Source organism: Podarcis cretensis (assembly GCF_951804945.1).
Source record: "Podarcis cretensis genome assembly, chromosome: 17".
Classification (NCBI taxonomy): domain Eukaryota; kingdom Metazoa; phylum Chordata; class Lepidosauria; order Squamata; family Lacertidae; genus Podarcis; species Podarcis cretensis.
The window spans coordinates 35,390,819-35,413,219 of record NC_137187.1 but is presented as its reverse complement, the minus strand read 5'-3'; the positions used below and the strand labels follow the sequence as shown (position 1 = coordinate 35,413,219).

Here is a 22,401-nt window from a genome sequence, read left to right as displayed (position 1 = left end):
GTTTTAGTTTCTTCTCTAACAAGGTGAATCATCAGTTGCATTGCTACCCCTGTCCATTTACTGTATTTATTTCCCCTGATTTGAACTATAAAATGGTGATTTTCTCCAGTAAAAATGAAATTACCCCTAAACATATATATTTTTTTTAAAGCACTGATCCTGAGGATCATCTGTTCTGACCCTCTGCAATGAAGGAACATGCAGCTGGCCCATACAGGGATCAAACCTGCAAGCATATTAACATGGATCACAGATGATAATACCCTAAAGATACAACACGCACCTGCACAGGATAGTCGTGGAAAGAAGCTGCAAGTCCAACTCTGTCGGAACACCTTAGGAAGTGAGTCACGGTCTTGCGCTATCTCCACAGCCCTGCTCCATGTGTTGGCAGGAGACAGAATCTTGGGCAGGATTTCACCTCCCCTAAAGAGTTTATAAGTGATAAGGCAGCCTCTGGTACAACATACACAGGCTGTAAAGGTCTTTAAGGCTAACCGCCGGTGCTTTGAACTAGGCCCGGAAGCGAAGAAGCAGCCGGTGGCGGCATGTTCATTTAATGCTCGCAAGCAAAAGGAAGTGGGCAGCCACGATGTGCGCTAGCTACAGCTTCAAAGCAGTCTTTTAAGGACACACTGCATACAGCGCATTGTAATTGTCAATCACACTTAAGTACGTAACAATGGGGGGGGGGGAGCTGACTGTAATGCCAATATAAAAAGATAAAGGTAAAGGACCCCTGGGCAGTTCAGTCCAGTCAAAGGCGACTATGGGGTTGCGGCGCTCATCTCGCTTTCAGGCCAAGGGAGCCGGCGTTTGTCCGCAGACAGCTTTCCAGATCATGTGGCCATCAGGACTAAACCGCTTCTGGCACAATGGAACACCGTGACGGATGTCAGAGTGCACGGAAATGCAATTTACCTTCCCGCCAAAGCAGTACCTATTTATCTACTTGCGCTGGTGTGCTTTTGAACTGCTAGGTTGGCAGGAGCTGGCACAGGGCAACGGGAGCTCACCCTGTCGCGGGGATTCGAACCACCATCCTTCCGATCAGCAAGCCCAAGAGGCTGAATGGTTTAGACCACAGCACCACCCACATACAATATGCATCACCTCTGGCAAGCAATGCACCCCTTAGGTTTCAGATAGCACAGGGGTAGACGAGTCTAAAAAGCCTGGGACACAAATTTCCACAGTCCTCCACCAGCTATGATGGCTCATTTAGCAGATGTAATGTATTTAGCATAAACTTGGGAAGTGTATACTCGATTCTGACCAAACAAAGCCTCCTAGAGCAAAATATACATCAGAACAGGCCTCTTCTGCAGTGACTCCCCATATGTGAAATGCACTCCCCAAGAAGGCTCACCTTCACTGCAAATCTTTAGACACCCAGTGAAAACATCCCTCTTCTCCCAGGCCTTGGGCTAATTACACAATCCGTGGCCTTTTAAAGTGAGGGGGATTATTGTTTTATTTGTTTTTATGTTATGTGTTTCTGTGTTTTTATACCGTAAACTTCCTGTGATCTTTGGATGAAGGGTGTTACATACATTTTAATAATAATAATAATAATAAGAAGAAGAAGAAGAAGAAGAAGAAGAAGAAGAAGAAGAAGCAGCAGCAGCAGCAGCAGCAGTACTTTTTTCTGGGGGTATGCAGGAGTACGCATACCCCTAAACATTTTGTGAATCTAATGGGAGAAGAAACTTAAAATTTTATAATTTTTAATTTCTTCTTTACCACGGTGAATCGTCAGTTCGGTTGCTAACCTCGATGGCGGCCTTTTGTCCATTTACTGTATTTATTTTTCCCAATTTGAACTATAAAACTATTTTCTTGAGTCAAAATGAGAGGACCCCTAAACATTTTTTTGGGGGAAAGTACCGATAATAATATAATAATAATTTCATCCAGACTGACCACCCACGTTCATAACAATACCTATTAGGTTAAACCAAACAACCTGTGCTGAGCCAGGCCGTAATGAGCTTCCTCAAGGGCAATCCCTGACCTCCAGACCTTCCAAATATCCCTATTTTCCAGGGACATCCCTGATTTCTGATTTGATCCCGGGACATCCCGGTTTCTGATTTGATCCCGGAACGTCCCTATTTTCATTGGAGAAATGTTGGAGGGCATGGAGTTATCCGACCCCCGAGCCATCTGAGGGCAATCCTGTACAGGGAAGATTTTTAAAAAATGTTTAATGTATTATTATGTTTTTATATATGTTGGAAGCTGCCTGGAATTTCTGGGGCAAGCCAGTAAGATGTATGGGGTATAAACAGTAAAATTATCAGGCTGCGTTAATAATATATTATGCCATATTATTGCTATTAGTAGTATTGAATTAGGGATGCGGTTGGCGCTGTGGGTTAAACCACAGAGCCTAGGACTTGCCGATCAGAAGGTCAGCGGTTCGAATCCCCACGAAGGGGTGAGCTCCCATTGATTGGTCCCTGCTCCTGCCAACCTAGCAGTTCGAAAGCACGTCAAAGTGCAAGTAGATAAATAGGTACCGCTCCGGCGGGAAGGTAAACAGCATTTCCGTGCGCTGCTCTGGTTCGCCAGAAGCGGCTTAGTCATGCTGGCCACATGACCCGGAAGCTGTGTGCCGGCTCCCTCGGCCAATAAAGCGAGATGAGTGCCACAATCCCAGAGTCGGCCACGACTGGACCTAATGGTCAGGGGTCCCTTTACCTTTACCTTTAGTATTGAATTAAATTAGCATGGCAGCCCATTGAAAGACACTCTAGGTGCTAAAGTAGCAGCATCACGATGTACAGTGCAGAAATGCAAAAATGCAGTGATCAGAGCATCAACCAAATAACCCCAGGTTTTTAAAAAGCCCATTCTAGCTGAGACAGAATAGACCGATGACTGCTTTGGGCTTGCCTAGCTCCAAAAAGAAGCCTCACTCAGAACACTGATTCATGCAGAAGCACAGCGGTGGGCTCCTTTGAAGGCAGCTAATTCACACTCTGTTAATAAGTCTTTATGGGTGCAAAAGTGAAGAAGTGCCCCCCCCCCGCTTTGATTCAGAGAAAAAAAAGTGCCCCAGCTACCAGAAGTTTATGAAACACTGTTATATAGCCAGCTTTCTTTTTGATGGACAGATAAATGATTAATTAGATGGGAATAGATGATTTAATAATATAGGGTTGCTTATTAATTCCTTTTTTGCGGAGTCCTGCAGGTCAGCACTTTGCTGAGAGCCTTCCAATAAGGAACTGAGCTAACGGTTGTTTGCTAGGACAAAAGGGACTAATGGTCGGATCCTGTTCCTGGCTGGGATCCAGGAAGTCTGACGTCAGAAGTCCAGAGACTTACCACTCATATGTATAGATGCTGGAGAAGGGGGGGGGCTGCCCATGACTGAGGGAGGTGGGCCAGACTGAAGGGTGCCTGGAACATACCTGAGAAGCAGCAGAGGGTGCAATGCTGCTCGCCAAGAGGCCCCCTGGCCTAGCGTAATTATTTTTCCACTTGGTAGCTGGATGTTGGGACGTTTCTATCTACAGTCTACAACTTCATTAACATCTATCTACAACTCCACTAGGGACGCAGGTGGCACTATGGGTTAAACCACAGAGCCTAGGGCTTGCCGATCAGAAGGTCGGTGTTTCGAATCCCCGCGATGGGGTGAGCTCCCATTGCTTGGTCCCTGCTCCTGCCAACCTAGCAGTTCCAAAGCACATCAAGTGGGAAGGTAAACGGCGTTTCTGTGCGCTGCTCTGGTTCGCTAGAAGCGGCTTAGTCATGCTGGCCACATGACCCGGAAGCTGTACGCCGGTTCCCTCGGCCAATAAAGCAAGATGAGTGCCGCAACCCCAGAGTCGGTCACGACTGGACCTAATGGTCAGGGGTCCCTTTACCTTTACCATTAGTATTGAATTCATGAACTTATCTAAAAGACTGAGTTAAGCATTTGAAAAATCTATTGAAACCAGACATTATAAGTTCATCCTAGGTTGGGTAGTTTGCAAGTCTCTGTGGCTTTGTTTAATGTTTTGTATTTTTCTCAAAAGGTTGATTAAGAATGTATAATTGATTATTCTGTGTATATTAATCGCCAACGTGTTGCATGAGTCTCACTACTTCTTTCAGCAGTACAGGTTGCATTTTTCTAGGATGTTGGGATTTTGGCATGACCCACCAACCAGGGATATGCCCATCCTGGTTTCCTCACCCCCATACCCCCCCACACCCCCCACACTAAGGGCTGGCCAAGTGCAGAAGCAACCCAAACCATCCTCTAAGCTGGACAGACAGACATTTTTAAAGGTCCTAAATTGACAAGCAACATACAATCTGAGCGGAGCACCTCTAGATTTCTTGCAAAACCATGGAACAGAAATGGACAACCGGGCTGGAACTGGGACCTCCCCCAGATAAATTTATCCAGCCCCTAGTGGCCCTACAAACTTGTAATCAAGGCATGTCAAGGCATGCTCGTCATTTCACAGGTAATAATAATAAAAAAGCCTATATGTTTTCCAAGCATTTTTGGATTGCACATGTAAACCGCCATGCCTGATCATACATTAATCCTTTGTTGTTATGCGGCATTCAGTTTATTATGGAGTCTGATAATCTGTGAGAACGGTTTGTGTGGCTAAAAAACACTTCCAGCTCTCAGAGCACTGACTGCGAGGGAAAATGGGTCCTGAGACTAACTTGGACATCTGAACTATGAAGGATGCTGATTCACAACTCTTGCGGTGCACACAAGGCTGTGACGGCTCTGGAAATGGCACTCCTAGCATCTTTTACCAGGTTCCATCAGGGATAAAGTACTCGGGGAAACCAAAATGCCTGGGTCAGCCATGCTTCCAGCGTTTAATTCAGTCCTGGTTTTAGCAACACTGTGGTTATTTATCATCCTGTAGTTATTCCCTCCGTTGCTCTAGTGACACAAAGTTTCCATCCTCCTAAGTGGTCAGGCGCGGCAACAAATCTCATGGGGTGCGATATTTAATCGCACAAACTGCCCTTAAGAGCATGATAGGACGGAATGGAAGCTTTATAATGATGCATGATGTGCTGGTGGCAAGCAGCCATGCCATTTGTGTAATGTTTAAAGGGGATCTCGGGTATTGCTGATCCTTAAATCCTCAGATGTCCTCCTACTGAGGCTTGTTGCAGAGAGCACTTGTTGCATTATTCAGGGCTGGGGAAATCTTTTACAGAGTGACACCAACCCTGTTCATGCAATCCAGGGGTCAGCAAACTTTTTCAGCAGGGGGCCGGTCCACTGTCCCTCAGACCTTGTGGGGGGCCGGGCTGTATTTTTGTATGGGGGGATGAACAAATTCCTACGCCCCACAAATAACCCAGAAATACATTTTAAATAAAAACACACATTCTACTCATGTAAAAACACCAGGCAGGACTGACAAATAACCCAGAGATGCCTATTAATTAAAAAGGACACATTCTACTCATATAAAAACACGCTGATTCCCGGACCGTCCGCAGGCCGGATTAAGAAGGTGATTAGGCTGGGTCTGGCCCCCGGGCCTCAGTTTGCCTACCCATGATGTAATCAGTGCAGGTAATGCTGAGCAGCATTGCAATGGCAGGCCTTGCCCCCCCCCCTCTCTCTCACACACACACACGGAGTCATACCTTGGAAGTCAAATGGAATCCGTTCCAGAAGTCCATTTGACTTCCAAAACGTTTGGAAACCAAAGCACTGCTTCTGATTGGCTGCAGAAAGCTCCTGCAGCCAATCGGAAGCCGCGGAAGCCCAGTCGGATGTTTGGCTTCCAAAAATAGTTCGCAAACCAGAACAGTTCTTTCTGGGTTTGTGGCGTTCAGGAGCCTAAACATTTGAGAACTAAGCTGTTCGAAAACCAAGGTACGAGTGTGTGTGTGTGTGTGTGTGTGTGTGTGTTAATAATATATATATATATATATATATATATATATATATATATATATAGTTGTTGTTGTTGTTGTTGTTATTAAATTTTCTCTGCGCAGCCAGGAACCCAGCAATCATTTTGATCTCTCTCACTCACACATATTCTCACAAACAGAAACTTCTGTATCTCACACTGTTCAAGCAGAGCAATGGTAAAGCCCAACTGTGCCCTGGGGCCTCTTTTACGTTAGTCATAAAACAGTGTGTTGAATGCAACAGTTTTACATAGTGTTTTTTTTACCTTTGTTATAAGGATTTAATTTCTGACTTATTTATAGCATGTGGTTTTTTTCCTGTGTGCAGATCCACCCTGCGTCTACTGAGTGTTTGCCATATGCACAACATCCAGAAACCTGTCAACAGGCAAACAGATACAAAAAAGGGAGAAAGGTACAGTCTGTAGCTAATTGCTATCAATTCAAAGTTCTTGATAAACATATTAATCTAAATGTATTAAAATGTTGTGCTAGGGCACAAACATTTCCAGATGCTGCCTTGCCTAACTTAACGCAGGAACCATTCTTCCTATTATTTCTGAGTGGAGCTACATCAGTAAATAATCTGCTATAATTGATTTAGATAACATGTCAGAGCTTGAATTGGGTACAGATAGGAAACCTGTACACTGAGAGAGGGATAGGGACCTGATCCTGTTCATCTGTAGGTCTTATGAACAAGCCAGGGAGTGGGGGATGGGGTGGACTCCTTCGCTGCCACTCTAGTCGCTGCTGGCATATGGTGTCTTTCAACATGTAAACTACATTTCCCATGATGCCAAGAGGCCCAGTTACACACAACAGCATCTTGTGTCACAGTGCAGGCTGTGATTCAACCAATAGAGTTCACCATTTGTTTAGCTCACTGCGAGAAGCAGTGGCATAGCGTGGGGGGTGCAGGAGGGGCTGGCCGCACCGGGCGCAACATCTGGGGGGGCGCGCTCGCCGCCTCCGGAGTCGCCGAAGAGCCTCGGGCGCAGGCTGTAGCAGAGCCCCATGTCTCGCGGAACTGACGAGCTGTGTGCGCGTCTGGACTGAAGGCGTCCAGCAGGCAGCGGCTCTCAGCGCTTGCCGCGGTCCCTGCGTGTCAGGGCCGCGGAGGGCGCGCCAGACAGCCCCTCCTCACAGCCCCACCGCCACCGCTGCTGCTGCAGCTGCTGGGCCATGCTGCATTTTCCTCGCCTCTCTGCCCTCCTCCTCCGGGCAAGCGGCGTCGTTTGGGCGGCAGCGCCAGCGGCAACTCGCCTCAGATCACCTGACACGGACCCGCCGCCGCCGCCGTGGCTACCTTGCCATAAATACCCCAGCCCAGGCAGCAGCAAGAAGAAGCTGGCAGCAGCGGCAGGTTAGGGGTTAGGGGCGCAAATTACTTGCCTTGCCCCAGGTGCTGACAACCCACGCTATGCCGCTGGCGAGAAGTGAGGTTACCGGGAACCAGGCAGAGGGCCTTCTTGATAGTGGTGCCTGCCCTGTGGAACGCCCTCCCATCAGATGTCAAGGAAATAAACAACTATCTGACTTTTAGAAGGCATCTGAAGGCAGCCCTATTTAGGGAAGTTTTTTAATGTTTGATGTTTTATTATTATTATTATTATTATTATTGTGTTTTTAATATTCTGTTGGGAGCCGCCCAGAGTGGCTGGGGAAACCTAGCCAGATGGGCAGGGTATAAATAATAAATTATTATTTATCAGAGCCACCCTGGGTCCCAGCTCACAAGAGACCAAAGTCCAGTCCAAGTTATATACAAAAGGTTTTATTGAAGATCATTGTCGTCATTACATCCAAAGTCCGTGGCTCCGCATCTGTTACCCTTAGATGTTAGAAGTCCCCTCTGAATCCGTCCCTCCCCTGCACCAATTTAAGAGGCTTGTGCTGCTCCACCTTTTCCTCTCCTTCCTTTTCCGCAGGGTCTTCCTGCCCCCCTGTGTTCCCTCTTTCCGGGACTCCCCAGAGGCTGAGTCTTCTCCTGCCTGCTGCCCCCTCCTTCGTGCTTTAGCACCAGGCTCCTCCCCAGAGCTCTCCCCACTTCCGCGCGCCTCCACATTTGAACTTGGCGCGCGTACGTTGCTCCTGACCTTCCTTTCAACAGCCACACTGCTCCCGGTACTGCTTTCCGCCTCTTCCGGCAGGACGTCTTGCCCTGATCTCCTTCCCCCCTCTGCTCCTTGTTCTGTTCCTCCCGACACACTGGTAACTCCACCCTCTTCACTCCGTTCCGGTGGAGAAGCCGGTCTCGATCTCCAACTCCCACTGGCGGTTCCCCCTACGTTCCCCTGCTCCTGACTGCTTCCCCCTTGGGCTCCCCTTGGCTTGACCAGGGGGGCTCCCTTTTGGGAATCCTCCGATTCACTGGACGGACTCATGGACCATCTCGGGTCATTGTCGTCCTCTTCCTCGTCAGGCTGGAATCCTTCTCCCTCACTCTCGGTCTCCTCCCTCCTCTGCGCCTCTCTCCCTGAACCCCTGACATCCATCCCCCCCTCGAAGCCCCCCCTTCCCCCCTCCTCCCCATCGGGTGCGGGTTGTGGGAACTGCAGCTCCTCGGAGGTAGATGCAGGATACAGTTCGGCTACGTCCATGACCTCTGCTGGCAGCTCGGTGTACGTGTGTTCGAATTCGGGTTCTTCACCCAAAATGTTCGCAGTTCCCTCTTCCATTGCTACTTCGTCTGGTGCTGCCGACCAAGGCCCCTTCAGCCATTTCTTGCGCCAGGCTTCCTCTGGTTGCTCATCCCACCAATAAGAGGGCTCTGTGTCCACCCCCGAACACGATCCCCTGGGCGAGTTTGAGTTCGGCGTTCTTTCCTCGGCTGAAGAAAAGCCGTGGAAAGTGCTGCCTGAACATGTGGGGGTAAAGAGCCAGTCATCGAAGTACTCGGCTGGCATGGGTCTATGTGGGAAAAGGGCATGGAACTCGTCCTTTAAAAGAGGTTCGTCTAAAGCGTAGTCCGGCACCCACCCACTGGCACTGACTGGTGCACCCTCTCTGACTAGAAAGTATTCTATTCCCTCTTCCCCCCATCTCGAGTCCAGGATCTCTGTGACCTCGTTGAGTGGTTCGACCCTAGGCGATCCCTCCCTCCTAGGTGACTCTGTGCGTGGCTGCGGTACTGTTTCAGACTCCTGAAACCTGTGCGGGGCCTTGTAGGGAGTGAGCACCGACCTATGAAAAACCGGGTGGACTCTGGAACCTTCGGGGAGGGCCAGTCGAAAAGCCACGGGGTTGATCTTAGCCTCCACCTGGTATGGTCCTAGCTGCCTGTGCCCTAGCTTCTTCTTGGCCAACGACTTGGTTGGCATCGCCTGGGCCGCTAACCACACCCAGTCCCCCACCTGGATGTCCTCTCCCACTCTTCTGCCTTTGTCTGCCTGCACCTTATATGCTTGTTTGGCTAGCTCCAAATGTCTCCGCAGCTCCTCGTGCACCTCTTGTAGTTCTGCAGCGAACTGGTCGGCCTCTTGCGGCTCCCCCTCTCTTGGTGCTACGAACCCCGGGAAGGTCCTGGGATGACGTCCATTGTTCGCGAAGAACGGCGTCACCCCCGTCGACGCATGCTTCGTGTTGTTGTAGGCAAACTCCGCCATCGGTAGGTAGTCCACCCAAGCTGTGGGTCGCTGATTTGCATAACATCTCAGGTACTGCTGCATGATCGCGTTGACCCTCTCGGCCTGGCCGTTGGTTTGTGGATGTCTTGCCGACGCTAGGTTGATCTTGACGCGCAGGATACCTAGGAGCTTCTGCCAAAAATTGGAAATAAACTGGCGCCCCCTGTCGGACAGGATGGCCCGCGGCAGCCCATGCGCCCGGAACACGTGGTCGATGAAGAGCTTGGCGGTCTGTTCCGCCGTCGCCACCTTCGCGCAGGGAATGAAGTGCGCCATCTTGGTGAACAAGTCCACCACCACCAGTACCGCCGTCTTGCCTCTGGAACTGGGCAGGTCAGTGACGAAGTCCAGCGCCACCCTCTCCCACGGTTGCTGTGGTGTTTCCAGTGGTTCCAGCAAGCCCGCCGGCTTCTGGTGTACTGGCTTGGACCTCTGACAAGTGTCACATCTGGCGACGTACTCCGCTACTTCTCCTCGCATCTGGGGCCACCAAAAGTCCCTGGCCACCAGTTCTATTGTCTTCTCCCTGCCGAAATGGCCCGCACTGGGAGCGTCGTGCAACTGCTGCAGAACCTTTGCTCGGAGCTCGTCGCTCGGCACGTAGAGGGCACCCTTGTGAGTTAACAGTCCGTCGCGTAACTGGAACTCATCGTCTCTCAGCGAACCCCTACGCAGCTCCTCTATTTTGGATTGTGCAAACTGATCTACCTGCAACGCGCGTCGCACTGCGTCCAGGTCGACAGCGATGGCAGCGCACGCCCACACCTGCGGTGCAAAAATGTGCCTGGCTGCTATTGGCGCCGCTTCCTCAAGATATTGCGGTTTCCTGGAGAGCGCATCGGCTATAACGTTGGAGTCCCCTGGGACGTACTCTATCCTGAAGTCGAAATCCGCGAAGAACTCTGCCCAGCGCATGTGTCTTTGGCTCTGGAGTTTCGCCGTGCGCCAATACTCTAAATTCTTGTGATCCGTGCGGACCTGCACTGTGTGCTTGGCTCCAATGAGGAAATGTCGCCACGCTTTGAACGCTGCGTGAATGGCTAACAGCTCCCTGTCCCATATGGTGTAGTTTTGCTCCGCTTTGCTGAGCTTTCTGGAGTAAAAGGCACCGGGTCTCCAGTTTCCATGTGGATCTTCTTGCAGGAGTACGGCTCCAACCGCTCTGTCTGACGCGTCGGTCTCTACTCGTATGGGCTTGCCTGGATTCACGTGCAGCAGCTGCTCCTCGGAGGCGAAAAGGCTTTTAAGCTTCTGAAAAGAGCGCTCCGCCTGTTCCGTCCACACGAACCTCTTTTTCTTGGAACTGAGAGTGTCCGTGATCGCTGCCGTCTCCTTTGCAAAACCTCTGATGAATTTGCGGTAGAAGTTGGCGAAGCCGATGAATCTTTGGACTTCCTTCCGATTGCGAGGGCTCTTCCAGTCCAACACCGCGCGGACCTTGGCGCTGTCCATGGCCAGCCCCTTGTCGGACAGCTTGTAGCCTAGGAAATCCACGTCCGTCACATCAAACTGGCACTTCTCTAACTTGGCGTAGAGCTTGTTCTCCCGTAGTCTCTGCAGGACTTCCTTTACGTCCTTCTCATGGGCCTCCTCCGTTTCCGAAAAGATCAGGATGTCGTCGAGGAAACACACGCATTTCTTGTAGAGAAGTCCCGCTAGCACGTGATGCATAAATGCTTGAAAGACGTGAGATCCATTTTGGAGACCAAATGGCATCACTTTGTATTCGTACGTGCCCAGAGGCGTGAACATGGCCGTCTTCCACTCATCGCCCTCCCGGATGCGTATGAGGTTATACGCTCCACGCAGATCCAATTTGGTGAAGATCTTCCCCTTCCTTACGGTTGCCAGGAGATCATCTATCTTGGGCATGGGGAAGGCCTTGGGTTTGGTCTTACTGTTTATGAATCGATAGTCCACAATGAGTCTTTTTTGGGGCGTGTCCTTCTTCTTTACAAAGAAAACAGGACTGCCCCCCACCGCTTTCGATTCTCGGATGAATCCGCGCTTCAAATTGTGCTCTATGAACTCCCTGAGTTCTTGCATCTCGTCCTCAGACATGGAATACAGCTTTGCAGTCGGCAACTGCGCCCCTGGCACCAGGTCGATGGCACAATCATAAGGCCTGTGGGGCGGCAACTGGTCAGCTTCCTTCTCGCAGAAAACCTCCAGGAACCCCTCGTACTTGCGGGGTACTGCCTGCACCATGCCAAGTTGCAACTGCTGCTCAGCTCCCTCCTCCTGGCTGGACTGGATGCAATGTTGAGCACAGTACGATGAGCAAAAGGTGATCTGCCGTTGGTACCACGCTACAGCAGGACTGTGTCTCTCCAGCCAACTCATGCCTAATACTATAGGCGTGTCTGAAAGGCGGGTGACATTGAAGCTGATGACTTCTCGATGATTTCCAATCCTCATCACCATGGGAGGCGTCTGTTGCACAACTTGTCCTCCTAGCAATTTCCTGCCATCCACCGTGACTACGTTCAGAGGTGTTGTCGCTGGCAGAAGCGCTATGCGATGCTGCTTGACAAAGTGCGTCCCCACAAAATCTGCGTTGCTCCCAGAATCAATCGTGATGGGGACTTCCAGGGTGGTTCCATTCGGCAACTGAAGTGTTGCAGTGAGCTGCACCGCTGGCTTGGGTGGTAAAGGGTCTGTGCGTTGCAAAAGCGCTGGGGACTGCTCTACAGATTCGCCTGGCTGAGCCCCAGCAGCTCTGCTTCCAGCCAGGCACTGTCGTTTCCCTGAGGTTGCTCTGCTTGCATCATTTCTGCTGCAACAGTTGCTAAAGCTGCAGTGTGTTTCTGCAGCCTCTGGGGACACTCTTTCGCCATGTGCTGTGCACTGTCGCAAATGTAACACTTCCTGGTCCCTCTAGGAGGCTGTGCCTTTACTGCACCGGAAGCTGGGGCTCTGGCTGTTGCTTGAGCCTTAGCACCACCAAGTTCCATGGGCTCCTCCCCCTGCCTTCCCAGTGGCGAAGGATGTGACTGACTGAACTCCCTGGGGATGAAAGAAGACGTCCTCGCTGGTGGACGCACCTGACGTTCTTCCTCAGTGTGCCAAGGACGTCCCTCTTGCCTTATCCCAATCGCCAAAGCCCTCTGCACAAGCTCCTCCAGGGTCTGGGGTCTGTCTCCCCTGGCAAGTTCATCCTTAATGGGACCGCTGAGCCCCTCCCAGAACAAATCCCTCACAGGTGCACCATCCTTCTCCCAGCTTAGCGCAGTCAGTAAAGCAAAAAATCTGGAATGGTACTGACGCACAGTGGCTTTGCCTTGCCGCAATCCAAAAATTTCCCTGCGTGCAAGATCCACATCTACAGTTGACTGGAAGCAGGCATCCATTGCTTTAATGAATTCATCTGCATCGCGGCGGGCAGGGCCATCTTCACGCCACAAATTGCGCAACCAGTCTCTGGCCGGCCCATGCAAGTGAGAAACAATAAACCCCACTTTCTCCTCCTCATCTTTAAAGTCATGACGAAGCAAGTGCAATGCATACAAAACGTCTGCTCTGAAACTGGGGTAGTGCTTCAGGTTCCCATCGAAGTGGGTGACTAGTCTGCCCCCCCTCCGTCCAAGTCCAATCCCTTCTGATCTGGACCCTGGGAACCCTTCCCTGCTTGCACGTTCCCACCTGGTTTGCAGGTCCTGGCAGCGCTTCTCCATTTCGTCATGCTTCTTCTGAGACGCAAGGACTGCAGCAGTGAGTTCGGAAACTGTAGTTCGCAGAGCTGTCAACTGCTCCTCCGCACTCATGGCTGTCACCGTTCGTGAGCTTTGCAAAAAAAAATTTTTGCGTTCTTTGGAGGGGACTTACTATCAGAGCCACCCTGGGTCCCAGCTCACAAGAGACCAAAGTCCAGTCCAAGTTATATACAAAAGGTTTTATTGAAGATCATTGTCGTCATTACATCCAAAGTCCGTGGCTCCGCATCTGTTACCCTTAGATGTTAGAAGTCCCCTCTGAATCCGTCCCTCCCCTGCACCAATTTAAGAGGCTTGTGCTGCTCCACCTTTTCCTCTCCTTCCTTTTCCGCAGGGTCTTCCTGCCCCCCTGTGTTCCCTCTTTCCGGGACTCCCCAGAGGCTGAGTCTTCTCCTGCCTGCTGCCCCCTCCTTCGTGCTTTAGCACCAGGCTCCTCCCCAGAGCTCTCCCCACTTCCGCGCGCCTCCACATTTGAACTTGGCGCGCGTACGTTGCTCCTGACCTTCCTTTCAACAGCCACACTGCTCCCGGTACTGCTTTCCGCCTCTTCCGGCAGGACGTCTTGCCCTGATCTCCTTCCCCCCTCTGCTCCTTGTTCTGTTCCTCCCGACACACTGGTAACTCCACCCTCTTCACTCCGTTCCGGTGGAGAAGCCGGTCTCGATCTCCAACTCCCACTGGCGGTTCCCCCTACGTTCCCCTGCTCCTGACTGCTTCCCCCTTGGGCTCCCCTTGGCTTGACCAGGGGGGCTCCCTTTTGGGAATCCTCCGATTCACTGGACGGACTCATGGACCATCTCGGGTCATTGTCGTCCTCTTCCTCGTCAGGCTGGAATCCTTCTCCCTCACTCTCGGTCTCCTCCCTCCTCTGCGCCTCTCTCCCTGAACCCCTGACATTATTATTATTATTATTATTATTATTATTATTATTATTATTATTGGGCTCTTGAGCCATAGCATGCTCAAGAGATCCTCAGCACCTCCCAATGGCACAGCTAAAGTCAAAGCTTGCCCAAGAAATTTTGTCAAAATGGCACCCCCTCCCCACCATGGAAGAATGGGTGAGTGAAGATTTTCATCAGGAAAAACGAGGGTGGGGGAATAAAGATCTACATCAAGATTTGCTGCCCTTGTGGATTCTGCTGCCCAAGGCGGTTCAGTGGTGCATCGCAAGACGAAATTAATTCGTTCCGTGAGTTTTTTCGTCTTGCGATTTTTTCGTCTTGCGAAGCACAGACTTTGGAAAAGCTTCAAAAATCACCAAAGTCTTCAAAAACCTCAAAAAAAAGGCTACCACACCGCGTGCTATGAGTTGCTCCTCGAAGTGAATGCACAGTTTTAAGAAAAAGGAAACAAACTTGCAAGACAAAGGAAACAAACTTGCAAGACGTTTTCATCTTGCGAAGCAAGCCCATAGGGAAATCCGTCTTGCGAAGCAACTCAAAAAACGAAAAACTCTTTCGTTTTGCGAGTTTTTCGTCTTTCGAGGCATTTGTCTTGTGAGGTACCACTGGGCTGCCTCACCTTGCCTCATGGCTGAGGCAGCTCTGCTTGGAGTGTGCTGGGTTCTAGGAATTCCCAAGCAGTTGAATACAGTGGTACCTCGGGTTACATATGCTTCAGGTTACACACACTTCAGGTTACACACTCCGCTAACCCAGAAATAGTGCTTCAGGTTAAGAACTTTGCTTCAGGATAAGAACAGAAATCGTGCTCTGGCGGCGCGGTGGCAGCAGGAGGCCCCATTAGCTAAAGTGGTGCTTCAGGTTAAGAACAGTTTCAGGTTAAGAACGGACCTCCGGAACAAATTAAGTACTTAACCCGAGGTACCACTGTATCCTGGATTTTAGTACCAGCTCCATGGTTTGGGGGACCATTGGGCACGGCACCTTCTGTGGGGTGAGATGTGTGAATCAAACATTGTCTCATCTTGTCTTTCTGGAGGCTCTAGGAAAAGTGAGGATGGAACCAGGCAGAGGGCCTTCTCGGTGGTGGCGCCCGCCCTGTGGAACGCCCTCCCATTAGATGTCAAGGAAATAAACAACTGTTTGACTTTTAGAAGACATCTGAAGGCTGAAGGGAAGTTTTTAATGTTTGATGTTTTATTGCATTTTAAATATTCTGTTGGGAGCCACCCAGAGTGGCTGGGTTATAAATATATTATTATTATTATTATTATTATTATTATTATTATTATTATTATTATTATTTGGTGGGCCCATTGTCATCTTGGGGGCTCAGCAAATGCCATACTGTGCCACCCACTGAAGCAAGCCCTGCATTTCTACATCCTGTCGAAAGAGGTTCTGAGAAACTGTTGTTTTGCTGCAACAGCATTTGGCGTGGCAGCAATTCCCCAGCCGCAACAGACCGTGCCCGGAAGCGATTGAATCCTTCCATTTCACAGAAAGTGGTTGCTTTGAATGGCCGGGTGATCATGCACCCTTCCATAGTTCTCAGCAAGATGGCCTTATTTCGCGACAATGGCGTGCACCTTTCCGATTGGGGTAATGATATATGGCTGGCCGATATTGCTTGATGCATTGGTTACAAATGTGAGGGTATTAGGCGGCGAGCCTTTGGACTCTTGTGGCAGTTAGGCATTGTTGGACCTTGTGTGGGGGAGGGGAGGTGTGGCCATCACCTGCCCCTCCATGCTTAAGGGTATTCCGTTAAAGGAATCCGGGGGTGTTATCTTGTCTGAAGCCCGGTTGGGGGCTTGGGCCTTGACACGACCCCAATGGGAACACCAGGGGGAGCTTGAGTTGGTATGCATCGACAGGGCTCCCCCTACCGGTGGTTTGCCCTTACCAGACTTCCTGCGCAGCGGGCAGGAGTCAGATATAAGGTAAAGGGACCCCTGGCCATTAGGTCCAGTCGTGGCCGACTCTGGGGTTGCGGCGCTCATCTCGCTTTATTGGCCGAGGGAGCCAGCGTACATCTTCCAGGTCATGTGGCCAGCATGACTAAGCCGCTTCTGGCGAACCAGAGCAGCGCACGGAAATGCCATTAACCTTCCTGCCGGAGCGGTACCTATTTATCTACTTGCAGTTTGAAACTTTTGAACTGCTAGGTTGGCAGGAGCAGGGACTGAGCAACGGGAGCTCACCCCGTCGCAGGGATTCGAACCGCCGACCTTCTGATTGGCAAGTCCTAGGCTCTGTGGTTTAACCCACAGCGCCACCCGCGTCCCTAGGAGCCAGATATAGTCGGGTCCAAACAATGCCTAAGCCAATACCACTCACATTCTGTAATTCAATAAAGTTGTAGACAAATTTGCCCAAATAACATAAACTTAATATCTGTGTCCTGGTGTGAGTTATTTCCCAACAAGGGGGTGGCTGCGGGGTCTCGACACGCAACTGTTGTTTTGCTGCAGCAGTCATCTTGCCTCCTGGGCTGAACCTACCAGCTCATCTGGACTAGCAGCAACGAGAACTGAGATTTCCCTCCCTGCCCGCCAGCTCTCTCACCCACTGCTGCTCTCGCATCACATGTTGTAAAGGAATCGTTACTATCTTGAAAAATTCAGAGAGCGCAGATAAAGCACTAGGAAGAAATTAACACGGCTAAGGAACCCTTGTATTAGGCTGGAAACAAAAATCTCACTAATTGCCTCTCCCAAGCGCAGCCAAGTAAATCCAAGGCCAGCCTGAGGCTATAGTTGCTCCCAAACATGCATCATAAAAATGTAATATATCACAAGGTCACAGACTTTTATATTCTGTGTTAATCTGGATCAAGCACACACACATCTTGGTGCGAATGTCGGCAGCTCAGATTCCACTCTTCCTGCACAATCAAATCCTTAGGTTAGGAAAGTCACCCAGTGCTTTTTTTGCTATGTTTTTATTTAACATGCACAGTTGTGCCTGAGACACGATGGTTAAAGGATTTAAATGGGAAATTCATTCCCTGTAAGTCATCCTATGTATGCTCCCTGTAAATTCCTGCAAATCTGGGTACAAATACTGTACCTTTTTTTTAATCAGTCACATTGGGACAGTGTCCTATAGGCTGTTGTGCTTTCCTTCAGATTTCCCCTTCAGCACAGCAGCTTCTTGAGGGAACCTGCTGTCATTATGTAAAGTACCCATAGAAATGATGGGACGCGGGTGGTGCTGTGGGTTAAACCACAGAGCCTAGGACTTGCCGATCAGAAGGTCGGCGGTTCAAATCCCCGCGATGGGGTGAGCTCCCGTTGCTCGGTCCCAGCTCTTGCCAACCTAGCAGTTCGAAAGCACTTCAAAGTGCAAGTAGATAAGTAGGTACTGTTCCGGCGGGAAGGTAAACGGCATTTCCGTGCACTGCCCTGGTTTGCCAGAAGCTGCTTAGTCATGCTGACCACATGACCCGGAAGCTGTACGCCGGCTCCCTCGGCCAATAAAGCGAGATGAGCGCCACAACCCCAGAGTCGGCCACGACTGGACCTAATGGTCAGGGGTCCCTTTACTTTTACCTTTACCCATAGAAGTAGAGGTGAAAGGTTTAATTGGGCACAAGTGCTCCTAGCCACAGTTACCTGCACATGCAAACATCTTGATGCAACTTATAGGGCCTCCCTTTGCCCCACATTGCATACCTGAGTTTGTTATTTCCTTTGCCTCCTCAAAACAATATTCTGTAGGCCTGGTAAGCATGGGGAGGGGGGACTATGTTCCTATAGATTAGGGTTTCCCAAACTTGGGTCTCCAGCTGTTTTTACACTACAACTCCCATCTTCCCTAGTTAGCAGGAGCAGTGATCAGGGATGATAGGAATTGTAGTCCAAAACCAGCTGCAGATCCATGTTTGGGAAACCTGGGTGATGGAAAGCAAGAGTTTGGAAGTCTCCGCAGATGCAGCTTTTCTGCTCCTTACCTAATAAGCAAGCACCACCTGCCAAAATCCCCTCTTTCAAAAGCAGCCACATTGGTGCCAGTCTGAGAAAGCACTTTGGCCAATTTCCAGATTTCTTAAATGGCAGAAGGGAGCTACCTTGGCCCTGTTCCAATCCAAGAGGAAAATAATAATAATAATAATCTCGGTATTGTGCTTTTATGAGTTTTGCCTTGCTTTGAGTCAAAGCATTTTCCCTTGTCTAGCACTATGCCACCCTCTCCAAGCCTGCAGGCCAACACTGGCACTGTGGGCCCTTTCCTTCATTGTGGGGGGTTGGAATAGATGACCCCCAGGCATCCCTTCCAAGTCTACAATCTTACCTCCCTGTTTTTATCCCTCTGCTCTTTTCACTTACCTTTGCAGCAGCCAGTGCCCAAAATGTGAGCTGCCTCTCCTCCAGGTGAGACCTCCGGCTGTGGCTGGGGGGGTGAAGCTTGTGCCCAGGGTGGGGAGGGCGCCCTCCAAGCCCCCCTCTGCCCCGCTCAGATCAGAAGCACAAAGAGATGCCTCTGCATTGCCCGAACGGCAAAGTCAAAGAGGAGGCATCTCTCCACATCTCCAACCCGGCAGGGCCCAGTTTGGCTTTGATCCCCGGTGTGCGTGTGTGTGTCCAGAGGCAGAGATGGAGAAGAAAGCTGGTCAGGCCGGTTTGAGTTCAGGGAAAGCTGAGAGGCAGGCGGACTTGGGCAAAGGGAAGAGAGTTTCTCCACAGCCAGCAAAAGTGATTCCGGGTCCTGGCGCCCTTGAAAACCTTCCTCCCCTCCGCCTTCCTGGGTCAGAGACGTTATCAGCTGTCTGGCTGAATTATTTACCAGCATTCCTGGGCTGCCTTGTTTAGTTACCTGCCTGTTTTTCGCCCTCTCCCTCTCTCTCATACACAGCCTGACAACTGGTCTATGTATCCATTACTGCTTACTGCTTACTCCAGCCCCAATGTGCTCCTACCACTGGTGTTTGAAGCCAAGTACATATGACTGTTAGCCACAATCAACAACAACAATAATAATAATTAACAACTATTATTATTATTATTATTATTATTATTATTATTATTATCATCATTATTATTATTATTATTATTATTTATACCCCACCCCAACTGGCTGGGTTTTTCCAGCCACTCTGGGTGGCTCCCAACATAATAATAATAATAATAATAATAATAATAATAATAATAATAATAATTTTTTAAAGAAGTGATAAAGCTCCAAACATTAAAAACTTCCCTAAACAGGGCTGCCTTCAGATGTCTTCTAAAAGTCAGATAGTTGTTTCTTTCCTTGACATCTGATGGAAGGGCATTCCACAAGGTGGGCGCCACCCTCTGCCCGGTTCCCTGTAACCTCATGTCTCGCAGTGAGGGAACTGCCAGAAGGCACCCGGCGCTGGACCTCAGTGTCCGGGCTGAACAATGGGGGTGGAGATGCTCCTTCAGGTATACTGGGCTGAGGCCGTTTAGGGCTTTAAAGGTCAGCACCAACACTTTGAATTGTGCTCGGAAACGTACTGGGAGCCAAGGAAGGTCTTTCAGGACCGGTGTTATGTGGTCTTGGTGGCCACTCCCAGTCACCAGTCTAGCTGCCGCATTCTGGATTAATTGCAGTTTCCAGGTCACCTTCAAAGGTAGCGCCATGTAGAGTGCATTGCAGTAGTCCAAGCGGGAGATAACCAGAACATGCACCACTCTGTCGAGACAGTCTGCGGGCAGGTAGGGTATCCCGTAGTAGTTTCTCGAGAAACAGGAATCCCTGAAAGATGGCTGTCCAGTGACAGGCAGAGGCGTTTCTCGAGAAACTACTACGGGATACCCTACCCATAGGGGCTTGCCACCGTAGGGGCTTGGACTAGATGTAATTTTGGGTCACTTCCAACGCTGTAATTCCATGATGCAAGAAATGATGCTCCTGTTCGATGCTCTTTCCCTCAAACTAGCTTCCATCCAACTTGAAAACGCAAGCCGTGGTTAAGCTGAGCTATGTACTCTTCAGACAGCCTCTGCCCTTGTGCGGTTGACAGCTTCCTTGAATAGGAGTTGGGAGGGTTGCAGGTGTGAGAAAACAATTTGGGTAATATGCATCAAGTGAAGACACACACACACACACACACACACCGGTGCACACAGCAATGCTGCAAATGTGTTTTAAGCCGCTAATGCAGGGGTCTGAAGAAATGAATCTATGCTGCCAATTCTCGTAGTAGACCAGTATAAAGTAAGCAGCACATAAGCGGCACACAAAACACTACCAAACCATTCTACGTTCTAAATCTCATATTAATAATCCAAGAGAACAAGGTACAAGATCTACTACAGAAGCCACAAACAGAAAACTCATTCAAATTGTGTCCAAAAGGAAGATTCAGTCTTTAAAGTTCTTTGGCCAGGCTCTTGTAGATCTCAACAAAGGTAAGTTTGATCAAATGAAGTGTCGGCGATGTTACACTCAAGGGTATCTTCGTGGATATCTTTAGCCTGGTTAAAGGAACAGTTTCCTGTTTGTGGCTTCTGTAGTAGATCTTGTAACTTGTTTTCTCAATTTTTGGATTATTAATATGAGATTTAGAACGTAGAATGGTTTGGTAGTGTTTTGTGTGCCGCTAATGCAGGGGTCAGGGACGTGGGTGGCGCTGTGGGTAAAACCTCAGTGCCTAGGACTTGCCGATCGCATGGTCGGCAGTTCGAATCCCCGCAGCGGGGTGAGCTCCCGTCATTCGGTCCCAGCTCCTGCCCACCTAGCAGTTCGAAAGCACCCCTAAGTGCAAGTAGATAAATAGGTACCGCTTTATAGCGGGAAGGTAAACGGCGTTTCCATGTGCTGCTGTGGTGCCGGTTCGCCAGAGCAGCTTCGTCCCGCTGGCCACGTGACCCGGAAGTGTCTCCGGACAGCGCTGGCTCCTGGCCTCTAGAGTGAGATGAGCGCACAACCCTAGAGTCTGTCAAGACTGGCCCGTACGGGCAGGGGTACCTTTACCTTTACTAATGCAGGGGTCGGCATTTTTTTCCAGCAGCGGGCTGGTCTACTGTCCCTCAGACCTTGTGGGGGGCTGGACTATATTTTGGAAAGAAAAAATGAATGAGGGATGATGAGTAGCGCACAAAAGGGCTCCAAAGAGGGGCTGCTTTAAATGGCGGTTGCTCGAGAGGGGCTCTCAGTTAACCGCGGCTCTTGTGTCTTGCAAGCAGCAGGGGCTGGTGGCGAGGGCAGGACAATGAGTGGCACACGAAAGGGCTCTGGAGAGGGGCTGCTTTAAATGGCGGCCACTTGAGCGCTGCTGCTGGCACCAACAAAGCCCAGCCCCCTTCCTCCTCTAGGCAGGGCGGGGAGAAGCCAGGAGGAGGGAGGGAGGAAGCGCCGCCGCAGTGTGTGTGGGGGGGGAGGGGAAATGGCGCAGCCCGAATGATCAGAATCAGATCCATGCCAATCCATGCGGCGATTCCCAGACCGTTTGTGGGCTGGATCCAGAAGGCAATTGGGCCTGATCCGGCCCCTGGGCCTTAATTTGTTGACCCATGTGCTAATATATACATTAGATATTGGTCACAGTATAGACATGGAAGCATGGGAACGACTGTGGAATATGGATATAAAATTTACAGCATGTTATGGTTTAAGAGAAAATTATATTAAAATGATACATTGTTGGTGTCTAACACCTAGTAAACTGGCAAAAATGTATAAATCTAAATCAAATAAGTGTTGGAAATGTAAAGAGAAAGAAGGTTCCTTTTATCATATGTGGTGGTCTTGTAGTAAGCTTAAAGCTCACTGGGAAATGATATACAATGAATTGAAAAAGATGTTCAAAATAACTTTTGTAAAAACAAACAAACCAGAACCTTTTCTTTGGGAATTAAAGGAACAGAGCTACCTAAGTCCCAGCAAAGGAAGAATGGATACAAAAACTTATGGAATATGCAGAAATGACAAAACTTACTGGAAGAATAAGAAATCAAGATAAAAAACATTTTATAAAAGAATGGAAATGGTTTATTGAATATTTGCAGATAAATTGCAAACAGATAAAATCATTGGCAGGATTATTGTAATAAGAGTACATATTTAAAGTAGATAATTAAATGAGCAAATTAAATGAATTTGGATATGCAGAAGATATTAAAAAATAAATTTAAGGAACCGCAGAAAGAGGGGGAAGAATGTCAAACTTTGAAATGTTAAATTGATTGTAAAACTAATGAAATGTGTAAACTTGAAAAGTATAAATAATTTTTTTTTTTTTAAAAAAAAGACACCCTGGGGGATGCTGCCAGGTGGCCA

General features: G+C 49.4%; 1 protein-coding gene across 2 annotated transcripts in view; it reads right to left on the bottom strand.

Moving 5' to 3' along the window:
* The window catches only part of PALM3 (paralemmin 3), a 50,477-nt gene extending 31,590 nt beyond the window's left edge, over positions 1-18,887 (bottom strand). The window contains exon 1 of one of the 2 annotated variants that reach the window (XM_079960002.1): positions 18,483-18,887. The gene's annotated coding sequence lies outside the window, so the exon portion shown is untranslated. Of the gene's footprint in view, positions 1-283; positions 586-18,482 lie in introns of those variants that run through there. The other variant, XM_079960003.1, reaches the window with a different exon arrangement.
* Between the last annotated feature and the right edge of the window lie 3,514 nt (positions 18,888-22,401).